This window comes from Anomaloglossus baeobatrachus, chromosome 2, assembly GCF_048569485.1.
Source record: "Anomaloglossus baeobatrachus isolate aAnoBae1 chromosome 2, aAnoBae1.hap1, whole genome shotgun sequence".
NCBI classification, from domain to species: Eukaryota; Metazoa; Chordata; class Amphibia; order Anura; family Aromobatidae; genus Anomaloglossus; species Anomaloglossus baeobatrachus.
In genome coordinates, this window is record NC_134354.1 from 710,906,357 (window position 1) to 710,924,883 (window position 18,527).

Consider the following 18,527-nt stretch of genomic DNA (forward strand, 5'->3'; position numbering starts at 1 on the left):
AGGGTCACGGTGTTTGTGACGCACATCCGGCTTCGTTAGCGTCATCACAGTGTGTGACACCAAGGAGCGACGATCAACGATCGCAAAAACGTCAAAAATCGTTGATCATTGACATGTCACTCCTTTTCACAATATCGTTGGTGGTGCATGCCGCTGGTTGTTCGTCATTCAGGCGGCATTACACATCACTATGTGTGACACCGCAGGAACGACGAACATCTCCTTACCTGCGTCCACTGGCAATGAAGAAGGAAGGAGGTGGGCGGGATATTCCGGCCGCTCATCTCCGCCCCTCCGCTTCTATTGGACGGCTTCCGTGTGATGTCGCTGTGACGCCGCACGAAGCGCCTTCTTAGAAAGGAGGCGGTTTGCCGGCCAAAGCGATGTCGCAGGGAAGGTAAGTCCGTGTGACGGGTGTACGCGATGTTGTGCGCCACTGGCAGCGATTTGGCCGTGACGCACAACCGACGGGGGCGGGTACGCTCGCTAGCGATATTGATAGCGATATCGCAGCATGTAAAGTGCCCTTTAGAGTTTCAGCTATGATTGTTAATTGGTGTGCTGGTCCAGGGATAGCTCCTTCATACATTCGTACACACAGTGATTTACATCTTGTAGTATTCCAGAAGTTCCTGATTAGGTAAACTGTTCCTGTCCCATTGGAGTCAGTCCTTAGCCCAGTACGCTGATCCCAGTTCAGTAGCCGGGTGCCTGTACATTTTTTTGTGTTTATATTTGCTTTACATCCCTATTGCCTTTATCAGATTATAAAAAGTTTGTGTTTAAACCCAGTCTGGTCTCGTTCCTCGTTCGTGACCCGCTCTATCCTGGGAGCAACCTCTTGGTTTCAAACAAAGCTCATTAACTTGGTAGATTCCTCAAAGTTTATTAGAATTGCACAGATGCCAGACATCCATGCCCACTCATTGGTTCTTGTGTGCAAAGTCTGACCAGAAAACCAATGGGCATATTGTAGCTGGTATTAAATCACTGCCCTCTGTAACTCACAAAGCCTTGCTAACGTGTTCTGTGAAGTTCCAGTGTGGGGTCACTTCGCACACCAATTTGGTGAGAATCATACTGTCTGGTCAGTTTTATGGTAAAATAAATGCTGTAAATAAAAAAAAATAAACAAACGCAGAAATTCACATTTTTGCTATTTTAGTTTTTGCTATTTTGCCATAGAATTTTTTCCCTCTTACCATTACATCATATAATATAATAGATGGTGTCATTTAAAAGTACAATTCATATCACAAAAAGTGTCCTCAGATGGCTATATCAATTGAAAAATGAAAAAGTTATGGCTCTTGGAATAAGTGTAAAACAAACGAAAGTGCAGAAATGAAAAATCGCCCAGTGCTTAAGGAGTTTTAATGTACTACTACGATTTACTTATTTACTTTATTACAGGGTTTTTTCTGTGAAATGGCCACATTGTACATATACTAACTTACACCGTGTGCAGAATAATTAGGCAAGTTGTATTTTAGAGAATTTGTTTTATTATTGATCAACAACTATGTTCTCAATCAACCCAAAAGACTCATAAGTATAAAGGCTTAATATTTTTGGAAGTTGGAGTGTTTTTTTTTAGATTTGGCTATCTTAGGAGGATATCTGCTTTTGCAGCTAAATATTACTGTGCAGAATTATTAGGCAACTTAATAAAAACCAAATATATTTCCATCTCATTTGTTTATTTTCACCAGGTAAACCAATATAACTGCACGAAATTTAGAAATAAATATTTTTGACATGCAAAAACAAAGTCCCAAAAAATTAGTGACCAATATAGCCACCTTTCTTTATGATGACACTCAACAGCCAACCATCCATAGATTCTGTCAGTTGCTTGATCTGTTTATGGTCAACATTGCATGCAGCAGCCACCACAGCCTTCCAGACACTGTTCCCAGAGGTGTACTGTTTTCCCTCCCTGTAGATCTCACATTTTATGAGGGACCACAGGTTTTCTATGGGGTTCAGATCAGGTGAACAAGGGGGCCATGTCATTATTTTTTCATCTTTTAGACCTTTACTGGCCATCCACGCTGCGGAGTAGTTAGATGCATCTGATGGAACATTGTCCTGCATGAAAATCATGTTTTTCTTGAACGATATCGACTTCTTCCTGTACCACTGCTTGAAGAAGTTATCTTCCAGAAACTGGCAGTAGGTCTGGGAGTTGAGCTTCCCTCCATCCTCAACCCGAAAAGGTCCCACAAGTTCATCTTTGATGATACCAGCCCATACCAGTACCCCACCTCCACCTTGCTGGCATCTGAGTCGGAGCGGATCTCTCTGCCCTTTACTGATCCAGCCTCTGGCCTATCCATCTGGCCCATCAAGAGTCACTCTCATTTCATCAGTCCATAAAACCTTTGAAAAATCAGTCTTAAGATATTTCTTGGCCCAGTCTTGACATTTTATCTTATGTTTCTTGCTCAAAGGTGGTCGTTTTTCAGCCTTCCTTACCTTGGTCATGTCCCTGAGTATGGCACACCTTATGCTTTTTGATACTCCAGTAACGTTGCAGCTCTGAAATATGGCCCAACTTTTGGCAAATGGCATCTTGGCAGCTTCGCTCTTGATTTTCCTCAATTCATGAGCAGTTATTTTGCGCCTTTTTTGCCCAACACGCTTCTTGCGACCCTGTTGGCTATTTGCCATGAAACGCTTGATTGTTCGGTGATCACGCTTCAAACGTTTGGCAATTTCAAGACAGCTGCATTCCTCTTCAAGACCTCTTTCAATTTTGGACTTTTCAGAGCCCACCAAATCTCTCTTCTGACCCATTTTGCCAAAGGAAAGGAAGTTGCCTAATAATTAAACACACCTTATATAGGGTGTTGATGTCATTACACCACACCCCTCCTCATTACAGAGATGCACATCACCTGATTTACTTAATTGGTTGTAGGCTCTCAAGCCTATACAGCTTGGAGTAGGACAACATGTATAAAAAGTATCATGTGATCAAAATACTCATTTGCCTAATAATTCTGCACACAGTGTATATTCCTGCTTATTTTCTTTTTTCTTGTTTTTTTCTTGTTTTTCTGTTATTTTTTTGTACCTTTTAATTGAACTACTTATGCCCCAAGAATGACAAAAGTATTATAGGAGTGATACATTTATGTATCACAATATTTCCTTGTATTGTCCTTTGTACTCTTTACTAGAGATGAGCGAACCGGTCGCGGTTCGGCTCGAGGGCGGTTCGCCGAACGGAGCTCCCGTTCGAGTTCGGTTCGTCGAACGTTCGACGAACCAAACTCAAACCAATAGGCTATAATGGGAGGCAATCACAAACACATAAAAATGCATTATAAATGTACACATACAGTAAATAAACATTGCCATAACACTTACCGGTCCCCGCGATCCCTCCTGCGCTCTGTCTCCTGCCGCTATTCCATCCGATGATCGCTGAATCCTCCCGGTGACCGGCACTGCCAGCAGAGAAGCAGGACCTATCGTGACGTCAAAATAGCCATGTGACCAGTCACGTGGCTATTATCTCATTGGCTACAGACTGGTCACATGACTATGACGCGTCATGTAGGACCTGCGAGTGCATCTCTCCGGTACACGGTGCACATTTGTGTATTGCGGTGTACCGGCGATATGCTCTAGCACACGGTTGACTCCCCGTTCCGATAGGGACCGGCTGACACAGCCGGTCATTAACGGAGATCACCGTTGCCATAGCAACGCAGTTAGCGGTGACGTCACCTCTAACCGCGGCTCCGGGAGCACCGTTGCTATGGTAATGCGTCTGTCAGCGTTACCGCTGTTACCGCTAGCAGCACTGATCACTCACGGAGTGAAGGCTGCACGCTGCTTCCCGATTGTAGTGAAGATTGTAGTGAGGATGAGGTGCCCCAGCTCATCAAGTGATGGGCTGGGGCACCTCATCCTCACTACAATCGTCACTACTACTACACTAGTGAGGATTGTAGTGAGGATGAGGTGCCCCAGCTCTTCAAGTGATGGGCTGGGGCACCTCATCCTCACTACAATCGTCACTACTACTACACTAGTGAGGATTGTAGTGAGGATGAGGTGCCCCAGCTCATCAAGTGATGGGCTGGGGCACCTCATCCTCACTACAATCCTCACTACAATCCTGAAGTGCAGTTTCTTCAAATTCATTTAAAGGCACTTGGAACGCTGAAATTGCTGCTTATAATTTAAGCCTCTATTAAAAACCTCTTATCAGCGCTGGTTTATTGGGGATTTATTGGGCTGACAGGGGGTAATAAAGATGGAGTCTCTAATGTGTCTGTGTATTTATTTCTATTAAAGTATTTTTTCTCTGTGTGGTGTCTTTTTTTAACCCTTTATTGGAGATTTTTAATGGCCGGGTCAAACGTGCCTGACATTAGGAATCTCAGGCTTAATACTGGCTAGTAAAACAAAGCCAGTATTAACTCATGATTACCCAACAAGCCACCCGGCTCCAGGGCTGTTGGAAGAGTTGGATACAGCGCCAGATGATGGCGCTTCTATGAGAGCGCCATTTTCTGAGACGGCTGTGGACTGAAATTCGCAGCAGAGGCGCCCAGAAACCTCGGGCTAACCTGTGCTGCGGATTCCAATCCCCAGCTGCCTAGTTGTACCTGGCTGGACAAAAAATGGGGCGAAGCCCACGTCATTTGTTTTTTAATTATTTCATGAAATAAGTGAAATAATTAAAAAAAACGGGCTTCCCTATATTTTTATTTCCCAGCCGGGTACAAATAGGCAACTGGGGGTTGGAGGCAGCCCGTGGCTGCCTGCTGTACCTGGCTAGCATACAAAAATATGGCGAAGCCCACGTCATTTTTTTGGTGGGCAAAAAACTTCTGCATACAGTCCTGGATGGAGTATGCTGAGCCTTGTAGTTCTGCAGCTGCTGTCTGCTCTTCTCCATACAGACAGACAGCAGCTGCAGAACTACAAGGCTCAGCATACTCCATCCAGGACTGTATGCAGAAGTTTTTTGCTGAAAAAATTATGTGGGCTTCGCCATATTTTTGTATGCTAGCCAGGTGCAGCAGGCAGGTACGGCTGCCCCCAACCCCCAGTTGCCTATTTGTACCCGGCTGGGAACCAAAAATAAAGGGAAGCCCTTTTTTATTATTTCATGAATTTCATGAAATAATTAGAAAACAAATGACGTGGGCTTCGCCCCATTTTTGTGTCCAGCCAGGTACAACTAGGCAGCTTGGGATTGGAATCTGCAGCACAGGTTGGCCTGAGCTTTCTGGGCCCCACTGCTGCGAATTGCAGTCTGCAGCCGCCTCAGAAAATGGCATTTTCATAGAAGCGTCATCTTCTGGCGCTGTATCCAACTCTTCCAGCACCTGCCTGCTATACCTGGCTAGCATACAAAAATATGGCGAAGCCCACGTCCTTTTTTTGTAGTTTTTTGGCAAAAAAAATAAAAAATGCTTCCCTGGATTTTCCATTGCCAGTGAAGGTAACACCAAGCAGTGGGGGTTAGCAGCCAGTAGCTGCTTGGATTACCCTTAGCTAGCAATACAAAAAATGCAGCGGGAGCCCATATATATTTTTTTTAATTATTTATTTAAATAACTAAAAACAAAATGGGCTTCCCTGTATTTTGATTTCTGGACATCACAGTGCTGTAAAAATAAATCTTTAAAAAAAATGACGTAGCGCTCCGCGGAATTTTTGATTCTCAGCGCAGATAAAGCAAACAGCTATGGGTTGCCACCCCCTTCTGCCTGCCGTTACCTTGGTTGGCAATCAAAATACAGGGAAGCCCATTAATTTTTTCTATTTAAAAAATAGTTAAAAAAAAAATGACGTTGGGTCTCCCCATTTTTGATAGCCAGCTAGGGTAAAACAGACGGCTGTAGCCTGAAAACCACAGCTGGCAGCTTTACCGTGGTTGAGGATCCAATGTGGAGGTCCCCCCAGGCTCTTTTTTTATAATTATTTTATAAATATTAATAATTACACAAAAAAAGTAGGGTCCCCCCCAAATTGGATCACCAGCCAAGGTATAGCGGACAGCTGTGGTCTGGTATTCTCAGGGTGGGAAGGTCCATAGTTATTGGACCTTCACAGCCTAAAAATAGCAGGCCGCAGGCACCCCAGACATGGCGCATCCACTAGATGCGCCAATCCTGGCGCTTCACCCCAGCTCATCCCGTGCCCTGGTGCAGTGGCAAACGGGGTAATAAATCGGGTTGATACTAGCTGTAAAGTCACCTGAGATCAAGCCCAGCAGTTTGTGATGTCATGGCGTCTATTAGATACCCAACATCATAAACTGTCAGTACTAACAAAAAAAAATCGACAAAAGAAATTTATTTGAAAAAACAGTCCCCAAAACATTTCCTCTTTCACCAATTTATTGTAAGAAAAAAAATAAAGGGGTACCACGACGACTCTGGACTGTCTAGAATATGGGGGGGAGACACTCAGGGAACGTATCCCCCATTTTCTAGGAGTGCGGACCCTTCATGTAAGGAGTGTGGGTGCAATGAATCTGCACTCACTCTCCCCGGGTCCACAGCAGCAGAGTCCATGTCGTAATGGTTGCTACCAAAGCTGCAATGCCCTGCTCATGAGGTAAGGGCATGCCTAATCAGGAGAACTACTGTAGAGGAAGCTCTGCTCACTGGTATATAGGTGCTCAGAGGTAATAATAGATAAAATTAGTGAGTAACCTCGGCACTCTAAATCTCCCAGACTAAGTCAGTAAGTCACAACGGATAGTAATGCAAAATCACTCTTTATTGGTCCGTATTAAGAAAAACAAAATTTTCATAAGCATATATGTTTTTGTCCAAAACAAGTTACAAATGACGTTTCGGCCTGAGCCTTCGTCAGATTGGACTTATCTGCATGTAATCCTGAAAAATGACAATAATCAGTGTCACATAAGAGTGAGAGAACAATAACATAAACTCGAACAATGTAGAGGTACAATTGGGATGCAGCAAAAAAATTGCAACACAGCAAGAAATGAAACACATGATACAAATGTCATAATACAGTACAAGGACAATATAGTAATGACAAATATGGGGTCAGAGTAGGCTTAGACAGCTCTGGTACGAAAGAGATGTCAATCATAAAGTAACATGTGCAGTAGGTGTAGAGCTACACTATGCATGGCAGAGCTAATGGGCAGACCGACCATAGAAAAAGAACGGAGAAAAAGTGGAGAAAAAGTGGAGAAAAAATGGAGAAAAAGTGGAGAAAAAGTGGAGAATTGGAGAAAAAGTGGAGAAAAAGTGGAGAAAAAGTGGAGAAAAAATGGAGAAAAAGTGGAGAAAGAGTGGAGAAAAAATGTAGAAAAAGTGGAGAAAAAATGGAGAAAAAGTGGAGAAGAAGTGGAGAAGAAGTGGAGAAGAAGTGGAGAAAAAGTGGAAAAAAAGTGGAGAAAAAGTGGAGAAAAAGTGGAGAAAAAGTGGAGAAAAAAATGGAGAAGTGGAGAAAAAGTGGAGAAAAAGTGGAGAAAAAGTGGAGAAAAAATGGAGAAAAAATGGAGAAAAAGTGGAGAAAAAGTGGAGAAAAAGTGGAGAAATAATGGAGAAGAAGTGGAGAAAAAGTGGAGAAAAAGTGGAGAAAAAGTGGAGAAAAAGTGGAGAAAAAGTGGAGAAAAGGTGGAGAAGAAGTGGAGAAAAAGTGGAGAAAAAGTGGAGAAAAAATGGAGAAAAAGTGGAGAAAAAGTGGAGAAAAAGTGGAGAAAAAGTGGAGAAAAAATGGAGAAAAAGTGGAGAAAAGGTGGAGAAGAAGTGTTTGTTCATGCCAGATGGGAGATAAATAATTTTTTACCGGCGCTGTCATTTACTGTAACGTGATCATCGGTGTACGGTGTATACCTGTGATCACGTGAGTGGGGACCGGAGAAACCGTCCTGAATCATGATCTCCATGGTCTCAGCTAGTCCTGAAACCCCGGAGATTTTCTGACGCTGGGGGGCGTTATTCACTTATTTCTGCCTGCTGTTTATAAACGGCAGATCAGAATAAGGCTACATTAACACGACCGATCCATTTTTGCGGTCTGCAAAAAACAGTCCATTTTTTTTCACGGGTGCATCCATGTGGCATCCGTTTCCGTTCCGTATGTCATCTGTTTGTCATCCGTGTGCCTTCCATTTTTTTTGTGTACTGCAAAAAAACTGAAGGAGGGTAAATGCATAAATTTACCCAGGATCCATAGCTTCATCCTACATGAGGCGGTCATATGTTCACTCCAGTGCCATTTTCTACTGCTTTTCACAGCGTAGAGCGCTCTGGTGATTTTCTTGTGCTTGTGCACTTCATATCAGTCTTTTCTGTCATTATAATGGCAGAAAGACACATAATGTCACACTCTCCTGCATTTTGTAATTTTGCACCCTTTGGTGCCTTTCATGTGGCACTAAGGGGTGCTTAGCTTTGTATTTAGCCAAAAAAATGAAAAAAAAAATGACGTAGGGTTCCCCCTAGTTTTGTAGCCAGCTAGGGTGAAGCAGACGGCTGCAGCCTGCAGACCACAGCTGGCAACCTCACCTTGGCTGGTAATCCAAAACTGAGGGCACCCCACGCTGTTATTTTAAATTAAATAAATAATTTTAAAAAAAAACACGTAGGGGTCCCCCCAAAATTGGATCACCAGCCAAGGTAAAGCAGACAGCTGGGGTCTGATATTCTCAGACTAGGGAGGTCCATGGTTATTGGACTCTCCCCAGCCTAAAAATAGCAGGCCGCAGTCGCCCCAGAAGTGGCGCATCCATTAGATGCGCCAATCCTGGTGCTTCGCCCCAGCTCATCCCGCGCCCTGGTGCGGTGGCAAACGGGGTAATATATGGGGTTAATACCAGATGTGTAATGTCACCTGGCATCAAGCCCTGGGGTTGGTGAGGTCAGGCGTCTATCAGATACCCGACATCACCAACCCAGTCAGTAATAAAAAAAAATAGACGACAAACACATTTTTATTTGAAAAAACACTCCCCAAAACATTCCCTCTTTTAACCAATTTATTAGAAAGAAAAACAAATCCAGGTCTGGTGTAATCCAAGGCTGGCTGTATTTCGAGCTTTGTCCTTTTCTGCTCTTATTTACAGTGATTTCATTGACGCAATGTTAGGTTTTTATACTAAAGTAGGACCCACCCGATTGGGTACACCTTGTCTCATTGGGATGGCTTTTACGCTTTTTGATCAAACAGTATTTCTTTTTAACAATTTATTACATTATCTTCATATATGAGAAAACCCTACAAGTTATTGAAGTTGCATGGATCAGCATCTTTCGCCTTTCCCTTCTATCATTGTTATTTTTGCACTGCGAGAGTGACATATATGGAAATGAAGAGATGACTAGCGTGTCATATTCTGTGTTGAATGTATTGAGTACCTGTGTCTTGTTGCTATAATTACAGTTGTCGGTTTTCTGTTCCCTTGCTCTGTGTGAAGTGCAGAACAATACAACGTTCGGGAATCCGGAGCAGATGAAGAATAGATCAGCACAGTGACTTCCCAAGCAAAACACAACAGAGCACTCACTACATTCACACTTTGCTGGGTTGACATGACTTATTGCATGCTATACTAACAAAGCCAATTTCCTATAAAGCAGAATCAAATTGTGCCCAAAAGTCCAATCAATAATCAATACAAAGCGAGGACTAAGGGTGTGTGCCCACGATCAGGACTCACTGCGTCCTGAATGCAGCGGGTCCTGACCTGCCAGGCCTTGAGTCAAATCCGCAGGAGACCACAGCTGCTTGTACCCACGATCAGGGTTCAGTGCGCTGCGGTCTCTCACTTGTATTCTCCCTACGGAAGATGCATGTGAATCCACAGCCAACTATTGACATGCTATGGTCACTACAAACACTGATCGTGGACACGCACCCTAAAACATAACTTTTACTATGTATCTCTAAAATCAATCATGAACATGCAAAAAGTGCAGTGCATAAACAAAAAAAGTGCAAATAATTGAATAAATGAATTATCAACGATCTCACCCGATCCTTCTCCACAAGCAGATACACTGTACACACTGATCTGATATTATTTCCCAGGCAAAAGATATGCTGGCAAGTCCAAGGGTGAAAAAATATATCTAACCCCTGTCAGGCCCTATGCAAATACTTCCACCCTGACAAGGGCAGCACCAAAGTGGGATGGCTGTCCTCAAAAACAGAAAAGGCTCTCTGATGCGTTTCCCTCTCAGGTCAGTGCCACTGTTTACTTGCACACATCACATGCGTGGTACATTTATGTAATGATCCCTGCTACTGCAGGTTAATATTACTCCTTCTCTTATCTCCCCAGATGAACTCTCTGACCTGAGAGGGAAACAAGTCGGGAGGGCCTAATCTGTTTTCTGTTTTTGGGGACAGCCATCACACTTGGGTGTGTCCTTGTCAAGGAGGAAGTATCTGCATGGGGCATGACAGGGGTTAGATATATTTTTTTCACCTTCGGACTTGCCAACATATCTTCTGCCTGGGAAATATCATCAGATCGGTGTGTACGGTCTATCTGCTCGTGGTGAAGGATTGGGTGAGATCGTGGATAATTCATTTATTCAATTATTTTAACTTTATATTTATGTACTGCACTTTTTGTATGTTCATGATTGATTTTAGAGATACATAGTAAAAGTTATGTTTTAGTCCTCACTTTGAATTGACATGCTATACTAACTCAAAAATATATTACCAATGCATCTGATAAAATGAGACAGTATACTGCATGCAAAAAATGTATCTGCTTTTACTGCCATTATCACTATTATTTTGCTATGAGTTTTGATTTAAAGGGTTTTCCCAGGATTAGAGAAATAAACATGGCTACTTCAAATGAAAACTACGCCGAAGGCTGAAGGAAAAATACAAGTGTAAAGGCCGCTTTACATGTGTCGCGGGCGGAGGAGGGGACGCTGCGCTCACCCACTGCTCGGGTCCGGCTGCTGCTGCTCGATGGTGGATCGAGCGGTGGGCCGGATCCCGGGGACTCGAGCGGCGTTCCTCGCCCGTGAGTGAAAATGGGTTTGGTTTTGGGGATTTATTGTCCGTGACGCCACCCACGGTTGTGGTGAGATTGGTGACACCACCGCTGCTCTGGACAGGGATGCCGGGAGCGATGACAGGGAGCAGCTTGGATGTTGGTTCTCCTCTCCGCGGGTAGGGGGTTGGTTGTCCCGGGGCCCGGTGATGGGGTAGGTATGGATGGCAGGCAGGTTACGGGGCCTGGTGAGATGCAGGGTCGCGAGGGCAGCGCTGTGCCGCACGGCACGGTGGTACTCACTCAGCCAATCATGAACACAAAGTCTCCGGTAAAACAAACGGCTGGATGGACGGGTCCCACAGACGGCTGCGGTGTTTCTCCTCCCGGCAGGTTGATGGTGACTGCCTTTCCCTGAACCTGTGTAGTGTAGATGGTTCCAATGGGTTCCCACCGGTAACCCGCTCCCCAGCTTGGATATGTGCTGAAGGAGCCCCTTTTGCCCGCTGGCTCTGGCCCTGGGAACTGTAGCCTTGGCGGTGACTGTGTTTCCTCTAACGGTTGGACTGTTGCCTTCTATCGGGACTTGGCTGCTGGGAAACCTCGGAGGTTCCCTTCGCTAACGTATTTGACAATTTCATCGGCGACTCCTAGCCTTGTCATGGTCCGTAAGCCCTGCCGGTTGGTGTTGGCTTGTCTTTGCGTACCGGTCCGGTACCGCCGGGCCACCGCCCGTCCACGGTCCTTACAGCTAGCTCCAATAGGCCTCTCCTGCAGACGGTCACCACCGTCTGCCAACCTTGCTGTTCCGTCCGGGCCACACACCCCGACCAACTTCAGACTGCTCTTTTACCACCTCACTTCTCCACTTCCAAACTAATCTGCTCTGCTTTTCCCGCCTCCAGGACTGTGAACTCCTCGGTGGGCGGGACCAATCGCCTGGCCCACCCCCTGGTGTGAACATCAGCCCCTGGAGGGAGGCAACAAGGATTTTTGTTTGACTTAGGTGTGCCTGACCGGGGTGTGGGATGTGTTGGTGTAGTACCTGTGACGTCCTGGCTTGTCCAGGGCGCCACACATGCTACAATTTATCTGACGATATGTCGTTAGGGTCACGGATTCCGTGACGCACATTCGGCATCATTAGCGCCGTCACTGCATGTGACATCTACGTGCGACTCCGAACGATCGCAAATAGGTTGAAAATCGTTGATCGTTGACACGCCGTTCCCTTTCAAAATATTGTTCATCGTTTGGAACGCAGCAGACATGTTGGTACGTTTGACACCCTGCAAACGACGAGCAACATCCACACGACCGCCTTGTGCAATCAATATATCGCTGAACGATTTTGCGCCACTTGTGAGATCGTTACGTGTGACCGCTAATAAACGACCTATGTGCGATCTCGGCAAATTGTAACTACGATCTGGGTGTGTCACATCGCTACTGATATCGTCAGATAAATCGAAGCATGTAAAGCGGCCTTTAGTCCTGCCAGTCTGACAACCAGCTAAAAACATCCCATAAGTCATTAGCAGTTATAACATGACAGTTGGCCACATGGTACGTCCGTGATGGATTTTGTAAACCCATATGGCTCTTAATTACATCCAAGGTAGGTCTCTGTGATATCCAAGCTATATTATGAAGATCATGATAAAGTGCCTACATGTGGCAGCAATCATGTTTCAGCATGTCACCTTATGTGTGTAATAATAACATTAAGATTTGTGACTCCTTAACTACTTAATAACATTAATACACATGTATAAGTCAGGTGATCATTAATCTGCTTAATCCTACATAATTGTCTTTTTATATAAACTTAGATTGTGCTAAAATCTGAATTAGCCGTTAACTTACAGCCAGCGCATGGGGAGAAGCTTCAATCGGCTTATTAGAGGTGCTACCGTCTAGTTAACAGGATGAAGCCAGAGCTAGAGTTATGGCTAGAGCTGCGGTAATTTTTTAGGTTTATTTTATGATCTGATACAACAAGACATCAGTAATGACAATACAGTGGCATGTAAAAGTTTGTGCACCCCTGGTCAAATTTACTGTTATTGTGAACGCTTAAGCAACTTGACGATTAAATAATCTCTAAAAGCCATAAACGTAAAGATGACACATATCCTTTGTATTTTAGGCAAAAAAAGTTTTAATCTTTTACATTTTAAAATAAAGAAAAAAAAGTAAATTGGCCAATTCAAAAGTTTGGGCAACCTCCATGGTTAGTACCTAGTAGAACCCCTTTTGGCAAGTATCACAGCTTGTAAATGCTTTTTGTAGCAGCCAAGAGTCTTTAAATTCTTGTTTGAGGGATTTTCATCCATTCTTCCTTGGATAAATCTTCCAGTTCTGTGAGATGCCTTGCTCGTCTTGCATGCACTGCTCTTTTGAGGTGTAGCTACAAATTTTCTATGATGTTCAGAGCAGGGGACTGTGAGTGCTGTTATGATCTGGTGACCGTGGACGATCACAAAAAATCCCATTAATCAAGAAAAAACAAAACCACAAGAGTAGTTGGAAACTGAGCTGACCGCAATCCCCTATCTATCAGATAACACTAGAAGTAGCAGTGGGATGTTCCTAACACACCTAGACACCTCGTCACTGCCTTAGAAACTCTCTACACCTCAAAGATGGAAATAAGGAATCCTAACTTGCCTCGGAGCAGTCCCAAAGAAATATCAAGGTCCCAACATGTAACGACGGTGATGTAAGAAATCACAATTCACAGATAGAAAATATAGATTAGCAAAGGTGAGGCCCAACTTACTAGATACAACAGGACAGGACAGATAACTGATGGCGGCCGGCAAAAAACCCTGGAACAAATACCAAACTCCTGATAGGAAAAAAATACTAAGACCACACGGTCTCTCCCCCACTATATCAGGTACTCTTGTGCTAGACGCTTTAAACAGAAATGCAGATATAATGGGAAGGAACTAAATCACAGAACAAATAATATTCAAGTGCAAATGATCCAAACATGAACAAGGAGCAAGCTCCCTTTCTTGCAGGAGGAATTGCCCTGATCACAGAAGCAGAAAGACAGCTTCTAACATACAAGAAACCAAACACAGAACCAAATGGAAAAAGCAGAAACAACCTTAAGTGCAATTTCAGCAATTAAACACAGAAACTAGCAAACTTATCTGGAGTAGATTCAGGCATAGAAGAAATGGAAGAAGCTCAAGGGAAAACTCCCAGACATCTTCAGAAGCAGGCAGGAAGCACTACCACCGGCAGCCGCCAGGCAAAAAATGCTCTCCTAAATACACTGGGCTGATTTGCAATAGGATTTTCTGGATTCTCAATTAACTCCAACACCTGTCTGGGTCACAGATTCAGCTTTAATACCATTCCTGGCCACCAGAGGGAGCTCCGCACCAGCACCCACTCAGATGACATTCACAACTGAGGGCCATTGTAAATCAGTCAGTTTGCACCTTTTGAGGTCGTCTGTTGTGGATTTTAACATGTGTTTAGGATCATTTGTATCCTAAACAGGATCCATTTTTAGAAGCCATCCTCTTTGTAACTTCCACTTATTTACAGATATATGATGAACCTGTGAAATGTCCCTGTGCCATTGACTGCAACACAACTCCAAAGCATGATTCATCCACCCCCATGCTTAATTGTTGGCGACATATTTTTCTCCTGAAATGTTGTGCCCTTTTTTCTTCACGCATACAGTACCTTTGATGATTGTGACCAAACTAATCTATTTTAATCTCATCAGTCCACAAAACTTGTTTCCAAAATGCATCAACTATGCTTAGATTTTGTTTTGCATATTTATGATGCTGAATTTTATGGTGAGTACAGAGGAGAGGTTTTCTTCTGATGAATATTACATGTAGGTCATATTTGTGCAGGTGTCTCTGAACAGTAGAACAATCTACCACAATTCTAGAGTCTGCTAAATCTTCCTAAAGGTCTTTTGCAGTTACGTGAGGGTTCTGATTTACCTCTCAAGCAATCCTACGAGCAGCTTTCACAGAAATGTTGCTTGATCTCCCAGATCTTATCTTGACCTCTACTGTTCCTATTAACTGCAATTTAAGTAATTACAGTACAACAATTTAAGTACAGTATAACTATATACAGTGTATACAGTATATGATCATTAATCTGCTTAATGATGAACAGTATATATAGTATAAGAGTACATCAATTTAAATACAACACCTGCAATTTAACCCCTTCACGATTTTTTGCTTTCCGTTTTTTTCACCATTCTTCTTCTGAGAGATGTAACTTTTTTATTTTTCAGTCAATATGGTCCTGTGAGGGCTCATTTTTTGGGGAACGAGCTGTACTTTTAAATTAAAAAAATTAAAGTTTTACCATATAGTGTACTGGAAAATGACAAAAAAAATCTAAATGCAGAAAATTTGCAAAAAAAGTGCGATAGCACTATTGTTTTTGAGATATTTTATTCACTGTGTTCACTATATGGTAAAACTGATATGTTGGTGTGATGCCTCAGGTCAGTGCAAGTTTGTAGACACTAGACATGTATAGGTTTACTCAGGCTCGGTCTGTCCCGCTGGGGTACCGGGGAATCCCCCGGTAGGCCTCGGGGCCTCAGTGGGCCCCACGTGCCTTAATTAGTGCGGAGCTGTGTACAGCGCCGCGGGGCCGCCGGTTTTTCACAGCCGGCGCTATGTGCGGCAGACTGGGCAGGGCCCCCACGCTCTGATGGGCCCCCCTCCCACGCTCTGAGGGCCCCCCAGCCTTTCAATTACAAACTGCAGTGATAGCACAAGTTCTGTACTATCGCTGCAGTTTTTGCGGGTGCAGAAGGACCTGCGGTGACATCACAGACAGTCATGTGACTCACCATAGGTCCTGCACCGCACGCTATTCAAATGTATGTGCATCCTTCAGACGTGCGTACATGTGAACAGTGCGGCCGGTGACAGGAGGTGGAGGAGCTGCTCATCCCCGCACTGACACAGCGGCCGTCATCACACTGCCGCCGCCGGAGCAGCAGAGGAGAGGACGCGCAGGGCTGCAGAGGGAGTGGTAAGCGCTCAGAAGGAGCCGAAGAAAAAAAAAAAAATCATTCTCACTTGTTCTCCTCTGTTCCCGCGGTGCTCCAGACCGCAAGCCACAGACCCCCTCAGTGACCCGTCCGGTGCACGGAGCCGTCGCTGCAGGCTGACTTAATTATCCTGTACCTTCAGTGTCAGTGTCATTATCCTGTACCCCCAGTGTCAGTGTCATTATCCTGTACCCCCAGTGTCAGTGTCATAATCCTGTACCCCCAGTGTCAGTGTCATTATCCTGTACCCCCAGTGTCAGTGTCATTATCCTGTACCCCCAGTGTCAATGTCATTATCCTGTACCCCCAGTGTCAGTGTCATTATCCTGTACCCCCAGTGTCAGTGTCATTATCCTGTACCCCCAGTGTCAGTGTCATTATCTTAGGCTATATGTAATTACTCTTTGGCGGCCTCTATATGTGATGATAGTACAGGAGGAGCTTCAGTATAAATACTGTATATGTAAAAAAAAAAAAAAAGCCCGATCTGTCTATAGAGCAGTGTTTTCAGAATACACAGGACTAGAGAAGGGTTTATCCAACATGTAACACTAGTTTGGAAACTATAGTGAAGACAAATATTCACCACAGTCTCCAAATGGAAAAGTGTATTGGGTGGTAATGCTTCACACCACCACATACTGACTCTTAGGGTATGTGCCCACGATCAGGACTCACTGTGTTCTGCATGGTGCGGGTCCTGACCTGCGGGGCCGTGGGTCTCCTCCGCAGGAGACCGCAGCTGCTTGTACCCAAGATCAGGCTTCAGTGCGCTGCGGTCTTTCACTTGTGTTCTCCATACGGAGGAGCATGCGATTACGCAGCAAACAATTGACATGCGGCGGTCTAGAAAGAAGATCCGCAGGTCAGTGTTTGCTGTGGAAATAAGAATCACATTGGGCACGGAATTTCTAGAAATCCCTCCACTGTGCTTGTACTTACAACGCAGCGTTTTGGATGCAGCTGAACCATGCTATAGCCAACATGCTGCAAACACTGATCGTCGACGGCTGGGCACGCACCCTTAGGGGCACTTTGCACACTGCGACATCGCAGGTGCGATGTCGGTGGGGTCAAATTGAAAATGACGCACTTCCGGCATCGCATGCGACATCGCAGTGTGTAAAGGCTGGATGATACGATTAACGACCGCAAAAACGTCGTAATCGTATCATCAGTGCAGCGTCGGCGTAATCCATGATTACGCTGACGCGACGGTCCGATGTTGTTCCTCGCTCCTGCGGCAGCACACATCGCTGTGTGTGAAGTCGCAGGAGCGAGGAACGTCTCCTACCGGCCTCACTGCGGCTTCCGTAGGATATGCGGAAGGAAGGAGGTGGGCAGGATGTTTACATCCTGCTCATCTCCGCCCCTCCGCTCTGATTGGCCGGCTGCCGTGTGACGTCGCAGTGACGCTGCACGACCCGCCCCCTTAACAAGGAGGCGGGTCGCCGGCCACAGGGACGTCGCACGGCAGGTGAGTGTGTGTGTGAAGCTGGCGTAGCGATAACTTTCGCTACGCCAGCTATCACCACATATCGCTGCTGCGACGGGGGCGGGCACTATCGCACTCGGCATCGCAGCATCGGCCTGCGATGTCGTAGTGTGCAAAGTGCCCCTTAGGGTATGTGCGCACTAGGTGTTTTTTTCACGCTGCGTTTTTATGTGCATTTTTGTCTCAAAAAACGCACCCGCGGCTAAAAAACGTGGCAAAAACGCATGCGTTTTTGCCGCGATTTGGTGCGTTTTTTGCTGCGTTTTTGCTCACTGCGTTTTTAATCAGTGCACAATGCCATTAAAGATTGTTGATGAAAAAGAAAAAATAAAGGTCTGATGTCATTTCCTTCTTCAAAATGTTCATTGTATGCAGGAGAGCAGACAGCTGCAGAACTAGTGTATTCAGGAGAGCAGACAGCAGCTGCAGAACTACAAGGCTCAGCATCCTCCATTCACTAGTGTATGCAGGAGAGCAGACAGCAGCTGCAGAACTACAAGGCTCAGCATCCTCCATCCAGGACTGTATGCAGTTTTTTGCCCAAAAAGAAAAAAAAAATGACATGGGCTTCGCCATATTTTTGTATGCTAGCCGGGTACAGCAGGCAGGTACGGGCTGCCCACAGTCCCCAGCTACCTATTTGTACCCGGCTGGGAACCAAAAATATAGAGAAGCCCTTTTTTTTAATTATTTCATGAATTTCATGAAATAATTAAAAAAAAAAAATGACGTGGGCTTCGCCTAATTTTTGAGTCCAGCCGGGTACAACTAGGCAGCTGGGGATTGGAATCCACAGTGCAGGGTGCCCAAGATTTCTGGGCACCCCCACTGCGAATTGCAGTCCGCAGCCACCCCAGAAAATGGTGCTTTCATATAAGCGCCATCTTCTGGCGCTGTATCCAACTCTTCCAGCTGCCCTGATGCCGGGTGGCTAGCTAGGTTATAATGGAGTTAGGGCTAGCTGTATATTATCAGCTGGCCCTAAGCCCGAAATTCAT